At 37.7% G+C, this 25,062-nt stretch overlaps 1 protein-coding gene across 7 annotated transcripts in view; it reads right to left on the bottom strand.

Moving 5' to 3' along the window:
- Nucleotides 1-25,062, bottom strand: part of LOC101743927 (brain tumor protein) — a 486,142-nt gene that overhangs the window by 124,137 nt on the left and 336,943 nt on the right. The window lies entirely within an intron of this gene.

Below are 25,062 nucleotides of genomic sequence, written 5' to 3'. Positions count from 1 at the left end.
ACAATGATAATCAAGAATTTACATATCCAGAATGATTGAATGGACGGAAACGGTTATTTCGTACAATGATTTGGTCATTTACCAGTGGATGCAGGAAAGAGGCGCGGCGGTACCCCAAAAGCTGACGTGAACACGGATGCTCCTTTTGGAAATGATGTCATGGGAAGTAATTTAACAAATACGTGTTTACGAATGTTAAAACTTACTAATGAGAAATCGAAGAAGCATTTACCCGCATTACCGTTATTGAAGCGGTTCGGATAAATGGCTACATAATTGTTGGTTAATATTTAAAAATACAGTTAAACTATGTGCGATGTTTTTCAATATTTTCAAAACTTTTTTTTCAATACCTTAGGAAACTTTTTTTTTTCCTACCTAAGCTGATAGCCTTGAGAGGCTATTTCAGCATAACCGTGGCTAGTAGGTGAGCTCACGGGGCTCAAACCTGACGACGATGCTAACACGAACCCTAGCAAGAGCCGTGCTTCGCAGAATCTACCACCGGATCGGAAACGCGACCCACTGAGAAGATCCGGCGAGAAACTCAGTGGGCTGTGTCTGAGAGTTAATTTACTCGTCGAGCCCTTCGTCGCAAGCGACGGGTTCGACGAGAACGGTGGCCGGTGCTTGAAGTACCTAGAAGCACCATTAGTGGATCGGGAGGAAGGAAACTAAACTTTTCTTTAAATTACCTAATTGGCCTTTAATTTAATCCTTTAAGATAGCGTTGTTCACATTATGGGATTTCTAAAACGAGTAAATATTTCCCCAACAAATCTTTTGCTTCTAAATTATAACCAATTTTAGACTTAAACAAAATTAACGTAAGAATCATTGAAACAAAAACCCTGTGATGACTTTGAAAGAACCTTTAAACTCAAATAAATATTTATGGGCCCTTTTACTCAGTAATCCTCTCGGCGAGACCCCGGCAAGGTTAATCCTGGAAGGAGCGACGAATAATTTAAATAGATAGGTATTAAAAATCATTTTCAGTCTCAAACATCGAAGCAAAACGAAGTATCTCTCGTCTCCGTTTTAAATAATAAATACGGGAGGAAATTTGAAAACAATAGCGTAACCTTGAATGTCTTCTAAGATCAGTATTATATTAAGCTTGGAAGGATTCTGGGTAGGCGGGGTGCTTTCATCAAATTTTATGAAGATACATGAATTCTGTGCTTTAATGTTCCGACCGTTTCGTCTCTAAGAAAGGTCGATCTTGTGACTCATATGTGAAGGAATGTAACCTGTTCTCATCCTCTTTACATTCCATCTTCGAATATGGTGTCTCAAATTAAAGACCTGTGGGTATCATCGTCTCCTGTCTTTTAATTTTAATATTTTTTGGATTAACGTTCATGTTCGTCGTTGGAAAGGAATCATAATTTGATTGATAGTCCGCAACGTAAGCAGTGATAGTACCGAAAAATCGGATAGATCAAAATCAACAACACCATTCTTCACTTCTATTATCTGGGTCGTAAAGTTTATTATTCTAGGGGTACGAATGGAATTCCAATATGGCGTATAAAGGATGCGTTATAAAAAAGGTTGAACGCATGTGGGCGGTCTGTGCGTGTTCCATCTTGATGTGCCTTGGCAGGAGGTGAAATGATTAAACGTAGACACATTTTTGGTTACGCTTTTGATTCTATGGTGATTTTAAAATGGTAAGAGTTACTATTATAGAGATTACTTATCGGATTTTACTGTAATATACTTAGCTTTAATTGTTCTGCTGTATTCGCTTAAGAACCCCGTTTTGCATTATTTTTTCTTAAAGAGATCACACATTACGTATTGAAGTTTCATTTTAATTATTTGTTGTGTGGTATTAAAATTTTAAGATACACAAAACGATATTCTACTTTACGTTAATGTGTTAGAAATTATTAGTCCAAGCTTTATCATCACTTTTTGGAAACTTCACTTATTTCTTACACTTATTATAATTCAAAAATACTGGTAATAAATGTAGAATAAAATAAAAAGTCAAGGTTTTTCTTTGTTGGCTGACAAAGGTAACATCTGACGGTAAGTGATCATCGTCGCAATAGGCACGAGAAATGCCAAGGGCAAAGCAAAGCCACTGCCTAAAAATTACTAATTAAATAGTTAGGAAATGGAGAAATTCTGAAAATTTTACTTAAGTTTGCTCAATAGAATGCTTAGCTCATTTTTCATCTGATGTTAACTGGCTGCGGGAGAATACCGCCCCATAGGGCCTTAAGAATATTTGCCGATAGGACATAGACCAACTAAATAGTTTTTAAAGGAACTCGTCTAGGAACATACAAGCCTTTTTCGGTATTTTTCACAACGCTTACGAAACCTAGACTAGATACAAATACGTGTCTATATCGCATTGCCTAACGCCACGCAACACTTATCCAACTCTTGTTACACATATCGTGTCACATACAAAGTAGTGTGTTATTATTATTTCTGTATTTACTATTACCGACATATGATTCCGTAATATAGTTAATCAACAGAGGTACGTGGCCTATTTAACACTCCTCCATTTTTCATTTTGGGACTAAATATTGTTATTTAGTCCTTCCGGATTATTTCTTCCCCTCTCCAATCGTCGGTAGTCTAAGGGGCTATTTCAACTACGCGCGGACGGGGCTCAGCTTGAGAGAACTTGCTAACACCAGCTTTAACAAGAGCAGTACTACGCCGAATCTACCACCGGAGTCATCCCATTTAACCCTATCTTCCGCCATACGGTTTGGGGATAAAATGGCAGTAATTTTATACACTTTTGTCCATACAGACAAATGATGGTAACTAAATGATACGGAGTCCGCAACGGCCATAAGCTTAAAGCGAAATGCGTATGTTTTTTTTTTACGGAAACAGGCCTTGTGGTATATATAATTCAATTCCATATTGACTGCATTTCTTACAATCCCATACAATTATTAGAACACCAGAAAACGCAAGTCAACAGTCCATAAAAACTTCTCGAATAATCTCATTACAGGCTTTTAGAGATAAGTTCAAATCGCTTACTTCTCACACCGCACGATATCGTTGCAGCAATTCTGAACTTTAACGTAGCATCATTTATGGTTTATAATCGATTGAGTTTCCCCATTTTATTGTGTGCGCTATTGAAATTTAATCCCGTTTAATTCTTTGGAATTGTATTAAGGTATAAAGCATATGACGTACCCAATTCTGTTGAAAGTGAAATGTGAAAAATGTGTGAACAGATCGAGAAAATAAATTGTGTGTGTCAAATAAGCGAAATCAACATTATTTAATAATTTTATTACATTATTATATAACGTTCTGAAAAATTCTTTTTCATGGACAGACATAGCGTAGTGAAAGCCCCTTATTCGCGCTTCCTTAATTCGCGTTTTCACTATTCGCGGATCTAATCTGTACATGCACATTGATAAAAAGGATTCCAATATGTATGTATCCAACGGATCCTATGTAGGCGCGTCGTCAAATTGACTAATAAGAAAGTAAAATAGACTTTATTATTATTATATGTTGTAAACACTGCCTCGCCTGGGAAGACGGCAGGACACACTCCGGCGAGGTGGGCAACAATCGGCCGGAGCGTTAGGGGGATAATGGGAGAGAAACCGGCGAACTATACGGGCATTATCGTGAAATACTTATTACTATTTCCGACGTTTCTAATACTACTACTACGTGTAGTACGGTAATACTACGTGACCACGAAAAGTAGTTTTAATTGTAACGATTACGATGACTATTGATTTTGGATTTAAAAAAAAATGCTTTCCTAATCTGACAACAAAATTATTTTTTGTAATAATAATAATAAATAAATATTTACTAACAGTCACGCCACGTTAACTGGTCCTGTGTTAAGTTCGTAAAGAACTTGTATTACAGGTACCAGAGAACGGAAATAAATGTAAGATTTCTATTATACACATACATATATTTAATATACATCCATAACCCTGGAAAATACAGTTTATATTTATCATACAAATATCTTCTCTTGGCGGGATTCGAACCCGCGACCCCCTTGTGTAGTGACCATGTCACCGCTACAACAGATGGCCGTAATGTAATTTGTTTTTTTTTTATTGCTTAGACTGGTGGACGAGCTCACAGCCCACCTGGTGTTAAGTGGTTACTGGAGCCCATAGACATCTACAACGTAAATGCGCCACCCACCTTGAGATATAAGTTCTGAGGTCTCAAGTATAGTTACAACGGCTGTCTTACCCTTCAAACCGAAACGCATTACTGCTTCACGGCAGAAATAGGCAGGGTGGTGGTACCCACCCGTGCGGACTCACAAGAGGTCCTACATCCAGTAATTACGCAAATTATAATTTTGCGGGTTTGATATTTATTACACGATGTTATACCTTCACCGCGGAAGTCAATCGTGAACATTTGTTGAGTACGTATTTCATTAGAAAAATTGGTACCCGCCTGAAATTCGAACACCGGTGCATCGCTCAACACGAATGCGCCCGACGTCTTATCCGTTAGGCCACGACGATTCACATGCGTAAATGTGGGTAGGTAGCCTCATGTAATTAACGTAATGATTAAATTTGCATTAACACGCGAACGTTTGGCTCGATCACCGCTCGAGAGCCGCTGTACAAACACGATTTGTAATTTTAAGGAATCGAATATCTCCGCCCGGCGTCGCTCTTCGATCTAATCGGTGTTTATTGAATGTATTTTTTTTACTGCATACCCACCGTTTCTTATTAATTTTGTTTACTTCGTCTACTTGCGCGATGACAGTAAACTTGATGATAACATTATATCCTCTGCGGCTTTCGGGATTTATATATTACTGGTGGTAGGACCTCTTGTGAGTCCGCACGGGTAGGTACCACCGCCCCGCCTATTTCTGCCGTGAAGCAGTAAAGCGTTTCGGTTTGAAGGGTGGGGTAGCCGTTGTAACTATACTGAGATCTTAGAACTTATATCTCAAGGTGGGTGGCGCATTTACATTGTAGATGTCTATGGGCTCCAGTAACCACTTAACACTAGGTGGGCTGTGAGCTCGTCCACCTATCTAAGCAATAAAAATAATAATATATATAGTCATAATTTGGACTACTTTGACGGTTTGATTTCGCGTCTTTTATTTATTGTTACTATATTATTATTTCCGACATTATGACTACTTTGGTTATTGTGGGCACGACCTACGTTTGATGCATTAAAAAGAAAGATTAAAGCGTAAAAATAGTTTTAATTTTTGATGGTAACATCAGTATTCCACTAGCTACCGGATTTTTTTAATTTTTTTTTATTGCTTAGATGCTTGGACGAGCTCACAGCCCACCTGGTGTTAAGTGGTTACTGGAGCCCATAGACATCTACAACGTAAATGCGCCATCCACCATGAGATATAAGTTTCTAAGGTCTCAAGTATAGTTACAGCGGCTACCCCACCCTTCGAACCTGCGTGGCGATTTTAAAAGTAGTCTTAGTTGTAACTTCAAAATCTGTGGGTGTAATATCGTCACTCAATATGAGTATATTACCGATGTTGGTTCCAAGCTTGAACATGAGGTATTTCGCGAAATGGGCACGTGTTCTTATTTATTTATTTATTAAAGTATGATTGTAGCTTTGTATTTTTGTTTGCGTGGTAAGCGTTCGGACATCTATTGACACCTATTGACTTGAATTTCGTAATTGAAGACGCTTGGCAGGTTTATCCTATACTGTAGGCGATTTATAAATATTATCGATAAATTAATCTATTACATGTCATAACCACGGTCGCAGTGAAGCGTGACGGGTCTTATATTGACGCTATCCTGGCCGCTTTTGGTGTGAAGAAGTCAACGTTACGGATAGAATTGTGATAGAACAGCTGATATACAATGACTGATTTGGTTGTACATTAATTAGCACCCCTGAATTTGGAGAGAGGATGGTAGATTCGATTCCCTGACATTGATTGTGCTGAACAGGTTTGTTTGATCTTTATCTGGGTGTCTATTCTCTATATCGAGACGTATAAGGCTATTTAGTTTAAGCCAATTTTTGGCAATTTTACAGGAGAGCAATTTAAAGTTTAAAATTTGGAAAAAAAATATCATAACAAAAACACTTCTTCAACTATTTGAATAAAGTAAACTCAATTCAAATTCAACTAAAAACATCGAACTGTTGATGCTAATATCAAATAAAACGCTCCTTTAAAATTACAAAGAGAAATGTCGCGTATTAAGCGAATATTTATTTTATGGTATTCAAGATGTATCAGTCTCTATTATTAAATATTATAATATAAATAAGATAATTCATTGTATCTGAGATTTCGACATCATGTTTCAAGGTGGATGACGTGATATTTATGAATTGCGGATTAATTAACTAGTTCCATCACGTAGGAACAAATATACATATATTATAATATACACTAGCGGACCTGACGGCCGTTGTCCTGTGAATCCATATATAAAAATTCATTTAAATCGATCCAGCCGTTTAGTTGCAGTATAGATACACCATCTCATCATCTACCCACTCATGTAAAGCTTTCCTTCTCTAAGAACGGTTATTTGGTAGATAATTCAATTGTTGAGTTAAGCTCGCCATTTTTTATATCTTATCGCAATTACTTTATCATATTAACTGTGCCTACAAATAAAGAATAAATAATAATAAATAAATAAATATTTACTAACAGTCACGCCACGTTAACTGGTCCGGTGATAAGTTCGTAAAGAACTTGTGTTACAGGTACCAGATAACGGAAATAAATGTAAGATTTTTATTATACACATATTTACTATACATCCATAACCCTGGAAAAGACATTTATATTTATCATAGAAATATCTTCCCTTGGCGGGATTCGAACCCGCGACCCCCTTGTGTAGTGACCATGTCACTTACCACTACACCAGACCAGAAATAACCTAAATACCGACTGCAGCGTCATTATATATATAAAAATATATAAAAAACAAATAGGGAATGGACTGCCCGCGTTTTCTTTTCGATTGGACCTACACTGTTGGAACACTAGTAACAGTTCCGGTTTATTTAATTTATCCGGTATCGGCGTTCCGAATACGTCATAATGACCGGAACCCGATGACTTAGCAGTTCACGGCTGATAAAGAAAGGCAACTCGAAGGTGCTTCCGACAAGACCACCTCTTTTGTTTGACACCTTGACACACAGTTTGCCTTTGTTATTTGTTGTATTTCACAGCGTTCCACGTGTCTATTGCAGACTCAGGAAAAGTGGTGCGAAATTCAATGTAACGTTTAACCGACTTCGAAAAGGAGGAGGTTCTCAATTCGACTGTATTTTGTTTATTTGTTTCGGTTTTTCGGCAGGATGGCGGCATTTACATAGTTGATGTCTATGGGCTCTCTAACAACTTAACTACAAGTGGGCCGACAGTTCGACAGCCCATATAAGGAATAATAGTAAAAAAGTGTTCTGAGGAATATTCGTCTAGGTGGTCCAATTTCGATGACTCTGTTTTTATTTGAAAAATTGGTGCTCCATTTTTTTTATTGCCCTTGTAGGTAGATGAGAGAGAGAGAGAGAGAGAGTATTCTTTATTGTACACCAAAAAAACAAATGAACAGTGCGATACATTAAAAACAAAAAGTACAATTGGCGGTCTTATCGCTAAAAGCGATCTCTTCCAGACAACCATCAGGTGGACAAGAATCATTTGGATGAGCATATGGCCCACCTGATGGTGAGTAGTTACCGTCGCCCATGGACGTCAGCAACACCATTGTCACAGCCAGATCGCTGCCTACCGTGAAATGATACCATTTAAATTTTATCATTGCATATTTAATTGCCGTCGACAATGTCCATGAAATTTTATCATGATGAAGCCACTAGGTAATATCTTTACGACGGAAATACGCTTATTATGAGCCAGACCGGAAGACCAGTTTAGTCAAAGAAGCAGTTGAAATTACATACGTATGTTTATTTATAAATATAATATAATTTATTTTCGATTGTCATTGCATCTTTGACAGCGCGATAAATGTTTCGGTTTATTTTTCTCCTACCTATGTTGATAGCCTTGAGAGGCTATTTCAGCTTCGCCATAACATGTAGGTGAGCGCACGGGGCTCAAACCGGAGTGTTGCTAACACTGGCCCTAGCAAGAGCAGTGCTTCGCAGAATCTACCACCGGATCGGAAACGCGACCCACTGAGAAGATCCGGCGAGAAACTTATTGGGCTGTGTCTGTGTGTTAATTCGCTCGTCGGGCCCTTCGTCGTAAGCGACGGGTTCGACGAGGACGGTGACGTAAAAGCACCGTTAATGGGTCGGGAGGATCCGTAACGACGTGTTTTGGGCGACGTCGACTATTTACCACTCGGTCTACAGGAATATAATATCCAGCGGTCACAACAAGAGGGTTCTCATATCGCGCCGCCTTCTCAAAGTGAGTTTCTGTTAATGACTTATTTATAATTTATTATCTTCGGCCATCCCTCGCCGCACATTACAATTGCAGCTGACCGACTACGTGCCTCTGACTGGGTTTCGTAAACACACGGTCAATGTTTGTAAAACACGTTGCGCAAGTCAAGGTGCAACGCGGACACGTGTGTTCGACATTGTGACGTCATCTAAAATGCGCTGTCGGCTCATGTTATTTTGCTAAATTATTTTATACTCGACTAGCGGCCCGCTCCGGCTCCGCTCGGGTCTTTAACAAAAATTTCAACGATATTAGACGTTGTTTTCTTTTTTTAAAATAAAAGAACACTTATTGCGGCACAACTATATTAAGTTTTTGTAAATAATAATGTGTTCTACAAAGTCGTAGTACGTTATTTTATTCTATCAATAGTTTTCGCAGGGCACACGATGTAAAGAATATTTTAGGTAATTTTTTACACCTTGGGTTGCATTATTGGAGTTTTAGTAAGGATCCCTAATTTTTTTCAAAAAAGATTATAGCCTATGTCACTCGGGAATAGTGTAGCTTCCAAACAGTGAAAGAATTTTTCAAATCGGTTCAGTAGTTTCTGAGTCTATTCAATACAAACAAACAAACAAATCTTTCCTCTTTATAATATTAGTATAGAAGTATAGAAGTATAGATAACTTCAATCGTAGGTATACGGAACGGTTCGTAAAATTTTTGACTTATAACATTCTTCTTCCCAGTCGTTTGCACTCTTGGCGGAGTGGTCGTGGTCGTCATTTCGGGTGGTTGGGAAGGCTATCATTGACGGGACATTTTAGGTCTGCCGTTATTTGGTCGGTCCTTCCTAACGCTGATCTGCTGGACGGTCTTGTACCCTCTATCATGCCCTACACCATAAGGCGCTCAACTGAGTCCGAGTTAACATGGTGGACATTAATAGAGTGACGTAATTACAAGGTGACAGGGCTGACAAAATGGCCCCTGTCCCGGGGGACCGCAAACCTAAAGTAATGGAATCATTACTTTATGTTCGCGTACATAATATATTTTTTTAGAAAAAATATAAATTTTATCCAGGGTTGAAAGTCTATTTGGTTTAAACAACATTTATTTTTGTAATTAAAGGTGCGTTTTGTTTTGTATTAGTATTATAATGTGTCGATTTTGACAGGGCGTCCAGTTCGAATAATGAATTTTCCAGGAGCCTTGGATGCTATGACACCGGTAAATAGCTACCGGCGAGGTCATATGCAAAATTTACATTAAAAATTGAATAGAAACATTGAAACAGCAAAAAACAGTTTTTGTTTCCTCTGGAAGCTTACCTTAAATCATCATCATTCTCCTCTGCCCTTCTCCCAGTCACCTGGGGTCGGCGCAACATGTTTTCTCCTTCCATAATCCTCTATCATATACCATACCACTCCCCTCTTACACATATCGTCTTTCACACAACCATCCATTGGTTCTTAGGTCTACCTCTTCGAAAAACTTCCTGGAAGCTTACCTGTAAATAAAAACACAAAATACAGTAACGTACTAACTAATTCACTAGTGGTAGGACCTCTTGTGAGTCCGCACGGGTAGGTACCACCACCCTGCCTATTTCTGCCGTGAAGCAGTAATGCGTTTCGGTTTGAAGGGTGAGGCAGCCGTTGTAACTATACTGAGACCTTAGAACTTATGTTAAGTTGGGTGGCGCCTTTACGTTGTAGATGTCTATGGGCTCCAGTAACCACTTAACACCAGGTGGGCTGTGTGCTCGTCCACCCAACCAAGCAATAAAAAAAACTAAGGGAATTTTAAGGGACAAATTTCGTCACTGCCACAAGAAACCTATGATCTTGAGATTAACAAGTCAGTTGATGGTTAAACACACAAACGGGCCACACGCCACCCGACCCGAGTAATCCAGCTACTATATAGTGAACGTCAGTACACGATGGGCCGTAATGAGATAACGGTGGGGGGTCAGGTATTAAAACTTCAAACTTAAACGGGTTTAAGTCGGCTTTGAGATTCGTCTTGTATTAGCTCTATGTGGTTTTTGATCAACCTGCGGACGTTCGCGTTATTATATGTTATATGTTAAGAGTTTTAATCGGGTATTTAGGTACGAAGCTGGTATTTATGTATGTGGAAAGTTATTTTTAGGTCGGTGAACGAATAATTGTCCGATTTGGGTCCCCGAGGGTTGTATTAACTGAAACGCCACTGGTTATGCGCCGAAAAATGCACTTTTTTATCGCAACAATTCTAGTAATCTCGAGGGGTTATACTAGATTCACAGAGTGAGTAGGTGATACGGGGCTCTAACCTGACGTACTTTATTAAAAACTAGATGATGATCAAGCTTTTCTCGGTTTCTTTTTTGATAACGTCATCTTGTTGTGTATTTAAAGCGGTTAGTTGCCCTCAATTAAGAAAAATAGTATTATTATTTGCCAATAGATGTCGGGAAGAGTTGATTATTGAAAACACGAATAAAACAACATTTTCTGAAAGTAAATCGTAGCTAGATCGATTTATAGCCCCCGAAATCCCTTGTAAATTTTATGAAAATCGTTAGAGCCGTTTCCGAGATGCAGATTATATACATATATATTAATATACAAGAAATGCTCGTTTAAGGGTATAAGATATATACACCATTTGTTTGTTTCCAGTTATTATTATCATTATGCATTTATTTACGCATTTTACATAAAAAATAAGCAGTAAAATTTCGGTTATTCCCATATATTGCGTGTTTATAATGCTAAATGTAATTTCCTAAAAAAATTTAAACAAAAATTTGGTTATCGTCTTAGTTTAACGCGTATAGAAAAAACATTTCACAAATGTCAGAAATCCCAGTTGCAATTTTCTCCTATATTTATAGTAGGTACGAAAATAATAAAAACACATAACCTAATAAGGTGGGGGGAGGATTTAATTCCGAAACTTTTACTTTAATATTTTGGCAGATTGTCAACTTAATCCGGACTTAATAATAATATGATCTATTCCGAGTTCAAGCAGAGTTCACATTTCACTGATACAACAGGCAAACAAGAAATTTCCGGGAAGGCCATACTGAAAGCATGTGTTTAGTAGCTTGGATATGCGATATCTCTCACGATCTTCGTCTTTGAATGCTTCCGAAATTGTTAGATCTTAACATATAAGCACGGTAATATGACCTATGTCTTTAGTCTCTTACACGTGTTTCCCCGATAACGTGTTAGTCTCAGAGTTTTAGTATTTAACATTTAAAATTTGTTTCTACCTGAAAACCAGATTCGATTTTTTTGAGACTTACAAAAAAAAACTTTAAATCTCACTATACTATGTATATATTAATCTATGAGCAAGTTTTTGTACTTGTGCAAGTTTGTTAAGTCCGCACGGGTAGGTACCACCACCGCCCCGCATATTTATGCCGTGAAGCAGTAATGCGTTTCGCTTCGAAGGGCGGAGCAGCCGTTGTGCTGTAAAAATCGAGACTTGAAACTTACGTGGCAAGGTGGGTGGTGAAATGTACGTTGTTGATGTCTATGGGCTCCGATAACTACTTAACACTAGGCAGACCGTGAGCTCCTTCACTCATCTAAGCAATAAATAAAAACACGGAATGTGAAACAAAAACGGATCCAGTTGTTATGAAAGATTTCTTTAGGTGTTGAAGAGCTTATTTATATATTATGTTGGTCATTCTATTTACTTTATGATCATGTGAATTTTCTATCCAAATATTCTGTGGTCGTTCAGTGACTCTCGTCTACATTCAGATTTACTTGCGGCAGGGCCATATTTAAACTCGACACGGATTGGAACCACCTAACCGATTTCTGTAGCGTAGCAGCCATGAAGTTCAGTTTGAAGAGTGAGACAGATGTTTTAATATATTATGCTATTGAGATTTACCCTTTACATCTCAAGGTGGGTGTTGGCATTCGCGTCGTGATATCTGTGAGCCCTGGAAACGACTTAATAACAGGTTGGTACTGAGAACTTCTTTTTGTTTTCATCCCTACCTAATCGTTGGTAGACAAAGGGGTTATTACAACTACCGCGGACTGGTATGTGAGAACTTGGTAATACCTGGTCCTAGCAAGAGCACAGCTTCGCTGAGGTAACCACCTGACCGGAATCGCGAATTGAGAGCGTTCACACGATGTTATTCCTTCATCGTGGAAGTCGATCGTGAACATTTGTTAAGTACGTATTTCATTAGAAAAATTGGTACCCGCCTACGGGATTCGAACACCGGTGCATCGCTAGATACGAATGCACCGGACGTCTTATCCTTTAGGCCACGACGACTTCAAATGACTTGCAAATACTATACTGTTATACTCATCAATTTGATTTGCCTTAATAGGCGCGTTAATAGATATATTAAACCTTCAAATCTAAGAACTTAATAATTAAACAAAAACGAATATACTGTTCATTGTTGAAATGCCTTAAAATTAATCCTCGGTATTCTGCGAAATATAACGTAACTGTAGTTACAGTCTTCGCGTTATGATTAATGATGTAATGGTAACCGAAAGCGCAATTTATTCTCAACATTAAGATATTTTCTAGAACAATTACCTTTAAACTCGATGCAAAACAATGAATAAGAAGATAGGGAGGACTGTAAACATTGAATTGTATCCCGCTCAGACACCGTATTTTTTCTGTAGGTTAGAAGGGGACGGATACCCTTATAGAATTCGGTATGAGTCAATCACCGCAATGCTGCCTCTCGCTTGCACTTCGTAAACACGTATATTCAAGAGCAGGAAAGATCTATATTATTCTATATTATGGTGTTCATCACGTTTACTCATTATTCGAATACGTGTACCTAAATCGAGGCATTAATTATAATGTAATTTGATTTATTTTGAGGAATCTCTTTGAAGTTTACAGATATAGCTTTAACAGAATCTGTTAGGTTAAATTTTCGAATAGCTCTATTTATGTGTTTTGGCAGAATAAAATTACAGCGAAATAATTTAATCCAATGTGACATATTTGACAGCTGTCAAACTTTTTGGATTCCTTTACCACATTATCTGGTACGTGGTTAATGAGACAAATTGAAAAAAAAAAACACTAAATTCAAACACCGAATTCGACGGTGCGAGACAAAGGCAGACGTGACGGTTCGGTCATCCTTCAAGGGAGGAACGTTTATAAAAACCCACGCGGTGCCGACTCCGGGCCCTAATTTTACCATAACAAAGAACGGGGCTGGTCTGTCACTCCATTGTTTAGGCCAGACGTTATTTAAATACGTCCCAACGGCCTCAGTCTGGCTCCAGACTTCCGTTTTTTTTTCTTCTTCTCTTTTTTTATAAGAAATCTGTAACTCGAGTTTATTTACAACAGAAAAGTTTTATACAGTCTCGTTTTTTAGTTTTTAAAGTTGTTTCGCTGCACAAACATTGGCAGTCACGTTTCAAAATTATGGATCGGGGTCTGATATTTGAGTAATATTCTTATTTTGAATACGCTTTTATTAGCTTCAGACGTATGTATGTTTGTAACGGAATCTTTGAACATGATTTTGACCCTCTTCAAAACGTCAAATTACCTCGAAATTTGGTATACTTATTAGGGACCGATGACAAGACAATATAAAAAAAAACTGAAATTTTTTTTTTGGGAAAATTGAAATTCTATTGCACCCCACGCTTTTTTTTTACTATAAAATCATTTTTTCTTACACTTTATTTACACTTATTTTCAATTTTTTTGTTGGATTTTCTGTAAAGGCGTATTTTGTTAGTTTTTTTTAAACTATTATTTATTTTTTTAAAACAAAATACGTTGACATTGCGTACCTTCGTCTAGTAATTGAGTGGTTGGAGGCTGTTCTAAGATGGCCACGTTTATTTGAGCCACAGATAAAATTGCTTCAGTCAGTCAACAAGTCAAATTATTGACCACACTTCCTTTATGAGTAAACAGAGTAGTCTGAATTTTCTTTGAATTATATATAGCGTGGTAGATTCAGAGAAGGCCTGCTTTTCACAGGGCAGATGTTTGCAAATTCTTTCAGGTTGAGCTCCATGAGCTCAGCCGCTAGTCACGGTGAAGCTAGAATAACTCATCGAGGCTACCAGAAGATGCAAAACTTTCATATTTTTTTTATTTTTCATCTCTATTTCGACGTTCCCTAGTATGATGGATATCTGCAACATCAAAAAGACAACGAGCATACGCAGACGCAGATACCGAATATCTTAAGCAAAGATGACTCTCATCAGATATCAAACCTGAACCTCAAACGTCACGGTCACGAATCACTCACTAAGCCTTTGTTCCTAAGCCATTAGTGACCAAAATTCATGCTGCACATCTTAACGCGGATCTCACAACTTTAAACATTAAGGAGATTATGGCAAGAGTTGCTAGTTCATTCCGTGATTTGTAATTGGACAGCATCCAGAAGCTTCTATCGGTTCTGTCATATCCGACGTGATGAAGACAAGACATGTCGCATTTGGAATGGGAGAGAACCGAATAAATTTCTTTCGCATCACCCCACCCTTCAAGAGGAAACTCACTAATATTTGCTATGTATTAGGGCAGGACAGATAGCACCGTGCGTGCTCGGGACCTTTTACTACCAGCGCTGCTACTAAAAAGTGATTTTCAGGGGGCAAAAACGAGTTGCCCATAAAAATAAGTTAACAGTATTTCAAGAAATAAAATCATCACATCTCGGGTTTTACAAAATTGTATTAAAATTCGCATATTACGTTCGCATTTTGCTGTTTTTATATTGCTCGCGTAAATGCCGTCATAGACATGAGGTCTATATCTCAGTTGCATAGTATAAGACCTACCCTTCAAGCCGGAACGCATTACTGCTTCGCGGTAGAAAGAAGCAGTGGTGGTACCTACCCGTGCATGCTCCCAAGACGCGGTACCAGTAAGCTCAGTAAAATTTAAATCAGTGTCCTTAGTGCGAATTTTTTAACTTTCTCGATAGCGTAAAAGTTAACTCAAATTTGGCAAACGTTAAAAAACTCGCACTAAGCAGAAGAATTTAATATTCGCTTGAATTAGTAGACCAGGTAGAGACTATACCCACTGATGAGTTCAAATCATTCCCAAAAAAGCTACAGATGAGGATTCCGAAATTCTAAACCCGGCCACTCATCGCGTATATGCAGATTCCTGATCGTCGACTTTTATTACTAAGCTCCTCCCGCACTAAGGATGTCTACAAATAGAATTCAGAGTATTCCACAGAGTAGTAAGCTCTGTAACGGAAGCACGAAGCTATTTAAGTTTGTTAAAATAAATCTATTCGGTTCCCTTTATGGCCCTTTCCGTTATACATTCACCCTTTGATCGATATTAAGGGATTTCGTCTTATATTTCTGTTTAAATATTCTCGTGATTATTTTTGAAGATTTAATGTTATTTGAGACTGACAGTTACACTCCTCAATCAAAAGGCCTTAAGTGATATCCATAGAACATTAATGTTATTGACTGTTGACAGCTAATTGGCGATTAACCACTTGAGGATCTGAAGTCATAAGTCTTGATAACGACTGTTTATTCTTCGAACCCAAATGTGATTGCTTTGAAGTAGGATTAGATGAATCCTAAGATTTGTTTGACTCTGTGATGCTGTGGTTGCCATCTCTAAATGTTGCGTCGAGGGCCCTAGTTCGATTTCCACATTGGGAAAAAAATCGTGTGATGAACAAGTCTGTCTGCTCTTTGTCTGGGTGTTTATTAACTCTATCTCGCTCTCTCTGTCTCTCTCTACACTACACACTACATCTTTTCACTTATTTTGGGTCTTCCTTTAGATTTTAGATCTCCGACTGGAGGATCGAACAGCAGTGCCAAAATTCCGACGTAGTCAGGTGGTCTCTTTTATACGTGACGATACCATGGTTGGGTGTTTATTAACTATATATGTAAGTATGCACATAAGTCTCTGGTTCTCTACAGGGAAACTTAATTTGGGGCCGGATGACCGTACCTTCCCTATTATTATTAAACTTCAAAGCTTTATACAACAATTAACCAAGTTATTTGACGTAATACAATACGGAACATCGGTTGAATCATAACTGGTTTCGGCCAATAAGACAAATCCAAGGAATTGTTTGAAATCTTATACCTATATACATTAGTACTTTTGTTTTTATTTCGCGAGACATCCAGAGTTTTAATGTAAAGCAAATGACCTTAATTCATCTTGGCGTTCCAAGTTTTTTCCTCCTTTTAACTTCCAAATATAAACCGCCTTATATTTTCAATGAGACCAAACAGGATGGTGTTATGTGTGATGTCACGGGTTCAAGATTAGATAGCTTAGTACGTTACTAAGGTTATTAATATCCAAACTACTTAGTAACATCAAGACTGTTTAGAGTTTTTTCAATACCTTTCACAATCCAACGAATTCACGCGAAGTAATCATTATTCTCCTGTCCTTCTAGTCGCCTGGGGTCTTTGCAACATATTTTCTCCTTCCATACTCCCCTATCATATACCGTTTCTTCGCTCACTTCACTCTTACACATATCGTCTTTCACGCGAAGTAATCATCTACATTTATAACTAACAATGAACTTATTTCGTTTAGCATCAGTAAGATTTACGAAACAACGTCTTTATAAACTCGTGCCGGTTGATTTAAAGCTGGCCGGGTGGGATGCACCCGCCCCGCTGGGTGAGTAAGTTGGCCACGTCACCCCGATGACCCGAGATCTTGTTAGCTATTACTTAACGAAACTTCAAGCACCGGTCACCGCCCTCGCCGAACCCGTCGCTTGCAACGAAGGACTCGGCGAGTAAATCAACCAAGAGACACAGCCCACTGAGTTTCTCGACGGATCTGCAAAGCACTGCTCTTGCTAGGGTCAGTGTTAGCAACATTCCCGGTTTGAGCCCCGTGAGCTCACCTACACGTTAAGGCGAAGCTGAAATAACTCCTAAAGGCTATCAGCATAGGAAGGGAAAAAGAGAAAACAAAAACAAAGAATTACACAAAACAAAAAAAATAATCTCTGGCATTTAAATCGCCAACGCTAGAGATAATAACGAATAGTCGCTAAACAATTTCAGTAGATTCAATTAAAAAACTTGTTACTCTATTGCAGTCCCGCAATTGAAAGTCAACATGACAAGTGACGTCACAAACACTAGTAGGTACGCAAAGCCGAACGTATAACCTATTTTATTTGATGAACAAACAAATCTGCCGAAATTGACACTTGTCGATATATATAAATTAATTGTTTAAATAGCGAATTATCGACAGCCGGCTCGATATTATGTACCGTTGACAAAAAAAAATCATCTTTTTTTATGACTTAATTTCAAAATTACTCCAATCCGAGCAGCGTTGAATCCATTAGACGAAAAATTAATCGTTCAAAATCTAACAAAGCCACAATAGCTGTTAACCTGTTGAACGACATTCGTTCACGACTGTACCGAATGCGCCAAGGGTTGTTCAGGTAACCGTGTCAGAAAAAACAGGTAGCGCGCGAGCGAGACAGCCTTATCTGATCTCTTTCACACTCGAGCACGTAATTCTCCCGAATAACGTGTATTCATGAATAAATAAAACGGGTGCCTTCTTTGTTCTGTGGTATTGTTGGAGTTATAATTGAGATATTGGACCATTATATTGCATTTTAAATCTATGGACTATAGACTTGTTTTATGTGACATACAATATTATGATGAAAGATCATGAATTGAATTTATGGTAATGATTTTTTTTACGTTAAATCAAATTTTAAACGTCGACACCATTGATTGAGAAAACAATTTATAGGATAGACTAATAGTGGATGTCCTTCCTTTTTTAAGAGCACTGCGATAAACTCTAATTTTTAAAATGTAATTATAAAAAAACTTTAAGATAAGTCTCCTTCGTTCTCCCGTGCAATTGAATAAAATCGATACAATATGTCATAAAATTTAATCGATTATTTTATTTCGATTAGATATGTATCTGAATCTAAAGACCCCTATGTCAAAAAACTGTCTATAGGTTTCAGGCTTTAGAGCATGTCTAAGAATTACATTCATATGTATAAAAAAACGCTATATTTTGTTGTGCATACGGTCATAATGTTTGAAACGTTCTATTAAATTTAAACATCGAATAATTTTCCAAATTTGAATTTAAAAATTAATAAAAAAATATATTTCAAAATCTCGCATTCAATGTGGCATTACACGCAACATAAAAGTCAACAAACGATACGACTTTAAATACTAAACCGCAAACGCTAATAATAAAACTCAAATATATATATATATTATGAGGTTTTCATAAACAAAATTTCCGTGTAAAGATACATCGGGTCGTCGACCCAATCACCCGGCTGTGCCTCAAAACGTTTCGGTTATGACGTGCGAGAGTATTGACCGTTTTGCATGTTTACTCCAATGAAATACATCATGTACTTCGAAACGGATTGAGTGAAACGGAACGACGCCGCGACTCGTAAAACTTAACGCGTTCTAAGTTCGAATGGAAATGTAACGGAAAAATAAGGAGTTACGGATTAGAATAGCCTATTACATCAATGCGTATTAGAATTGGATCGGTACGTATTAGGATAGAATATGTTTGACATTCCCTTTACGATTAAATTTTATATTTTAGATATTTTTTCGAATGGTTAAATTGTTAGTTTTAAAATTTTGTAGGTAATAGATGACTGTCAGACAGCCATTGACAATGTCATTGTATTCTAAAACTCAGCCCAGTCTTTGGCTTACGGGTTTATATGATAATGGCGCCCCCCCTACATCTATGATATGACAAAGAAGATTTTTTACATGCAAGCCGATTCCATCCTTTTATTGAGTGTTCTGTCGTTTTTTGTTGGCTAACAGAAAAAGGGTAAGAACGAGGAATCATAATCATTTAACGATTCTTTCCGCCTAGCTTTATATCTATCTTAATGCTAAATCATTAAAAATATATTAGTACTTACAATGTCTCGTTAAATATACTACGGAACATCAGAATGACTTATTAATCTTGTATGCTCACCTCGAGCTCACAGTAATGATCGATGTTGGCCTTTTGTTTGGTTTATCAAAGAACAAATGATCATAGGTGTGAACAAAGTATTGATAGGAAACAGATATTATACAGGGTTGCTTTGTTCAATAGACAACATTGCAATACATAACAAGCGGTTATCGGTTGGCGATAAATAACTAATGACTGATGAAACTCGGCGCTATGAGAATTTGTTGAGCGATAGAAAAGCTATGCCTTTAAAGGAATTCAGTAATACATCAATTTTAATTAATCCTTTGAGCACGTGCCGTCGATAGATCGACTCTTTTTAATGCGTATAAAGTGCAGAGCGACGGAAAACCGACTATTGAGCGGTTCGATTATAGGTATTAGCATCGGCTTGTACAGACGGGTCTTGGCGCGCGCATGTATTACGTATTCAATAAGTTAATAACATTTATAAATAACCATTAAAAATAATTTTACTGTGAATTCAGCCATTGGTTTTTGTATTTTTTTTAGTTAGAGTTTTAATAAGGTACTTTTTTTAAAAATCCTTTAGCATTTTCTGCAAAATACATGTCAAAATAAGCTCAACACTCAAAGGATTAACTGAACTCAGTGTCCAAGCGGAGGTCTGATAGCATGAAATTTATTAAAAAAATAGGGGACAAACTCAAGACATGATTGTAAAAAAATATTTAGTATTACTAACACGTACTTTAAAAATATCAGTTATATATTAGATCCATACCTACGTAGAAATAGAACGTCTCTATCAACTTCAAAACAGGCGAATTTCAATATTCTCTTAGAAGTCTTGATTGAATTATTATTCACTTATGAACTACTCGTAAATAGAAAACAATATTGCGAATTTAAAATCTTACAATTTATGTACATTACGAACCTTTATATTTGACGTTATTATCATAGAAAGGACCCGTTAAATTTGTTTGGAAACAATAGTAATTTGATCGGGTTCCTTTTTGTCCTGTATTTTCCTGAGTTCTATTCAAAAGTAAGCCGAACAAAATATACGTATGAATCATTAGAACGTAATAGATTAACAATACAGAATGGTTAGTGCTTCTGTTCACGAAAACATTTCTCGGAATCATCTACTCGAGTGGAATCACGTAGGCATTACACTAACATTGTTACCGTTTAATTAATGTCAACAAACTGACGTTATTTTATTTGAGTCGACTATTATCAAAGCCGGCAATGTGACTTTTGGACAATTATTGGTAAATCAGATAAACGAATTATTGACTTTGTATTCCATTGGCAGTCACAAAACTCTTCTGAACGACATCTTAGATAAATAACAGGTTAAGTTAATACTTTATTTAATGCAGGTTTTGAACCGTATTCTTTGAAGGAGACGATTATATTCAAATCAATCTGTATTGACATATCAATAACATTTTTTTGTCCAAATGCACAGATTGCCACCTTTGATAATAGACGACTCATTTATTAGTCACACACATTTCGAAGATAAGCAAACGAGTTAACAGCCCGTCTGGTGTTAAGCTGTTATCGGAGCCCGCGATCATAGCGACATGAGATGTAAGTCTCTATTGTTTGGCACAACCGTGATCCTATCTTATCACCTGGCGTTAAGTGGTTATCGGAGCCCATAGACCCCATAGACTTAGTTTTTCAGACCAACGCCTGGCCTACCTTTCGCACCGAAATATCTTGGTGCTTACCCATCTGCTTTACCTATCCGTGCGGGCTCACAAGAGGCCCTACTTGTGCCTTGAATCAGGGACCTCTCGTGTGCAAAGAATGCGTGATTGCGCTAAGCTACAACCGCATTTTTTTCCATAAATACGTGTTAATTAAACTATTTTTTTAGCGTTTAAGGAGTTATTGACTCATCGCGACTTCCGCGTCATAATTGATACATTGGTCAAGACAATGAAATGAATGGTATTGTGTCATGTTGTATGTATACGTTATCTTTAAAAACCTTATGACCTATGGACCTAAGGGATTAAAGCGTTGCTTTTTTATTTATTTTTATTGCTTAGATGGTTGGACGAGCTCACAGCCCACCTGGTGTTAAGTGGTTACTGGAGCCCGTAGACATCTACAACGTAAATGCGCCACCCACCTTGAGATATAAGTTGTAAGGTCTCAGTATAGTTACAACGGCTGCCCCACCCTTCAAACCGAAACGCATTACTGCTTCACGGCAGAAATAGGCAGGGCGGTGGTACCTACCCGCGCGGACTCACAACAGGTCCTACCATTGCTACTATACCGTTAATCGAAGTGCAGCCAGGTACCAATTTTTATAGGAAAATAAGTTTCAACTACGTGCTTCCGAACGAGTTCAAAGATGCGGAAATAACATCGTATAGTAAAAATCTGACCAGCGAAATTAGGCCCATTAATCACTCAGAAATAGGTGAACAGCGAGCTCAACTAACGGCTGTCTGGTGTAGTGGTAAGTGACATGGTCACTACACAAGGGGGTCGCGGGTTCGAATCCCGCCAAGGGAAGATATTTGTATGAGAAATATAAATGTCTTTCCAGGGTTATGGGTGTATATTAAATATACGTATGTGTATAATAAAAATATTATATTTATTTCCGTTATCTGGTACTTGTAACACAAGTTCTTTACGAACTTAGCACGGGACTAGTTAACGTGGCGTGATTGTTAGTAAATATTTATATTTATTATTATTATTATTATTATTATTAACTAGCTTGCGCATTAAGCCTCACTTAGGTCCTTTTAAACCGGAAAACGTGGTTGCCTAATAGCTTCAAAAAATATTATGGTGGTAGGACCTCTTGTGAGTCCACATAGCTAGATACCACATGAACCTTAGGTACGTGAAGCAGTAATGCGTTTCGGTTTGACGGGTAGGGCAGCCGTTGTAATTATACTAAGAACTTACAACTCATATCTTAAGGTGGGTGGCGGCATTTACGTTGTAGATGTCCATGGGCTCCAGTAACCACTTAACAATAGGTGAGCTGTGAGCTCGTTCACCAATTAATGCAATAAAAAATGAAATAAAAACACGTTTTTTATCGCGTAAATGTGTGAACTGGCTCTTTTAATTAGATACCTGAGCTAATATCTCTTGCCAACTTTGAGACGTGTCTCAATTGCACAGTGTCTCAATGAGGGGTACATGTGGACTTATAGTGGGACGGTCCTAACCAATAAGTACACAAACATATTTAAAAAATAACTAAAATACGTATTTCCTATGAAAAATTTCCCAGGGCATAGTCGGTCCATTTCCAAGTGTCTCCTTTTCCTTTAGGATGATTGTTATAAAGTTTTAATGATTTTATTCATATTTTAAACTTGATTTATTATTGTACAGTTCATTAAACCAAAAACGATTCCATTAAATCATTACTCGGTATCTCTTAAAATTACTTTCAGACAGAGCTGAAACTAATATTCCTTTAAGATTCCAGATAATTCTTTACAAAACGCGACAAAGGGTTCCGAGAATAAGCCGAACCTGCTATTCCAAGAGAACCACTCATCCCCATGTTTCATTTCAGAACCAATCGACCCCATTGGGCATTTAAAGGCGTAAGAAAAACACGAGAATAATAATAAAAAAAACATTAATATCGCACTTTACAGCCAAGATAAAACATCGGGCCCCGTATCTAAATTGAGACATTTTATTATTAGGAAATACGATTCCGACAGTCATAAAGCCACCGACAGCAAAACGAGTTATTATATCTGTTTACGGGTTCGGAATATTACAAACAATACCAAAACCGAAATGAGAATGAATCCGGAGAATTATTCAGTAGAACATGCCTCATCGCATGGAAAAACGCTTGTCTATACTTCTATACTAATCTATACTAATATTATAAAGAGGAAAGATTTGTTTGTTTCTTTGTATTGAATAGGCTCCGAAACTACAGAACCGATTTGAAAGATTTTTTCACTGTTCGGAAGCTACACTATTCCCGAGTGACATAGGCTATAATCATTTTTGAAAAAAATTGGGAGCTTTACTAAAATTCCAATAATATAACTCAAGGTGTAAAAAAAAATTACCTAAAATATTCTTTACGCGTGCCCTGCGAAAGCTATTGATGATAGAATAAAATAATGTACTACGACTTTGTAGAACACATTATTATTTACAAAACATGTGGCGACAGCATATGTCTAACTATTATAGTTATTCCGCAATAAGCGTTCTTTTATTTAAAAAAATAAAATTTTCTTAAAGTCCCGAGCGGAGCCGGAGCGGGCCGCTAGTGAGATATAATAACGACAAAATAAGTCTTTGTGCTGAGGCGTTTCTTCCGTTTTCCGCGTTCGACCAGCGAACCAATGTCAATGCCATTATCCCCGGCAAGGTTATCGCTGCAGTGCGTGTTCTAAATTCGCCATTTGCATTGATGCCTGATCGTGGTAGCTCGCTGCGCTAATAGATGGCAGCACCGGTCGCGGGCTGGGCCGCTCGACGGTGACTCACGTTTTTCGTCTGTGACGCAGTTTTTCCTGTCGCCAGCCGCGTACGACCGTGACATTTGTGTGTCTGACCGATTGCACGGCCTTCGCTGGCGGTCATCAACTCCGCGCGTGAGTCTGTACGCGTTACCTTACGCTGCGTTTTCACTAGCCGAATGAGAATAGTCAACGTTCTCGCTCCCACTTGCGTAAACACTGCAGCTATCAAGATAAAGAACGCTCGTTTGTTCCTTTGAGCGTAAAAAAAAAAAAAACCTTTCTCGCTCATGTAAAATAGCTTTAAAATGTTATTATTTTAAGGTCGTTGCCAAGCGATTCGAAGCGAGGTGTTCTTTAAAATAATTATCGTGAACGCGGTGCTTTAAAATAAATTGTTGGCGAAACGGACGGAATGGAATTCAAGCCACAGGAAACGTCTGATGTAAATCAGATCTGTTTAATAAAAATAAAAAAAAACCGCCACGGTGTTTGTTCGTTGAAACAATGGACGCAATTATTTGGCGGTAACAAAAAAAACAGTTCAATTTTTAGTCAATGTCCTCTTTCAAGTATATCTGTAATTGGATAGAACGAATTCATAATTGTGTTTGGAATGGAAGATTTAACATAAAAAAAATTGTATGTGACTGGCAACAAAGTGCCTCCAGTTTATTGAATTAGCCGCTTGTTTTGCGACGATCAAAATAATCGATCGATTTTATTATACGTTCAAAAAAATACAAAAGTTGTCGAAGTCAATTACATCAGCATTATTAAGGATAACTCAAAAACTACCGGTCAGATAAAATATATGGGATGGACGACAAACACAGGATTGCAAAAAAAAAGAGGGTTTTTGTTTATTGCTTAGATAGGTGGACGAGCTCACAGCCCACCCGGTGTTAAGTGGTTACTGGAGCCCATAGACATCTATAACGTAAATACGCCACCCACCTTGAGATAAGTTCTAAGGTCTCAAGTATAGTTACAACGGCTGCCCCACCCTACAAGCCGAAACGCATTACTGCTTCACGGCAGAAATAGGCAGGGTGGTGGTACTTACCCGCGCGGACTAACAAGAGGTCTTACCACCAAAATCGGGTATCAAAATCGGTTCCTAAAAAATTGAGGTCAAAAAAATACAGTCAAATTTCAAACCTCATTTTTTTAAGTCGGTTAATAAATACG

This window comes from Bombyx mori, chromosome 14, assembly GCF_030269925.1.
Source record: "Bombyx mori chromosome 14, ASM3026992v2".
NCBI lineage: Eukaryota > Metazoa > Arthropoda > Insecta > Lepidoptera > Bombycidae > Bombyx > Bombyx mori.
This window is presented reverse-complemented; position numbering and strand designations above follow the sequence as displayed.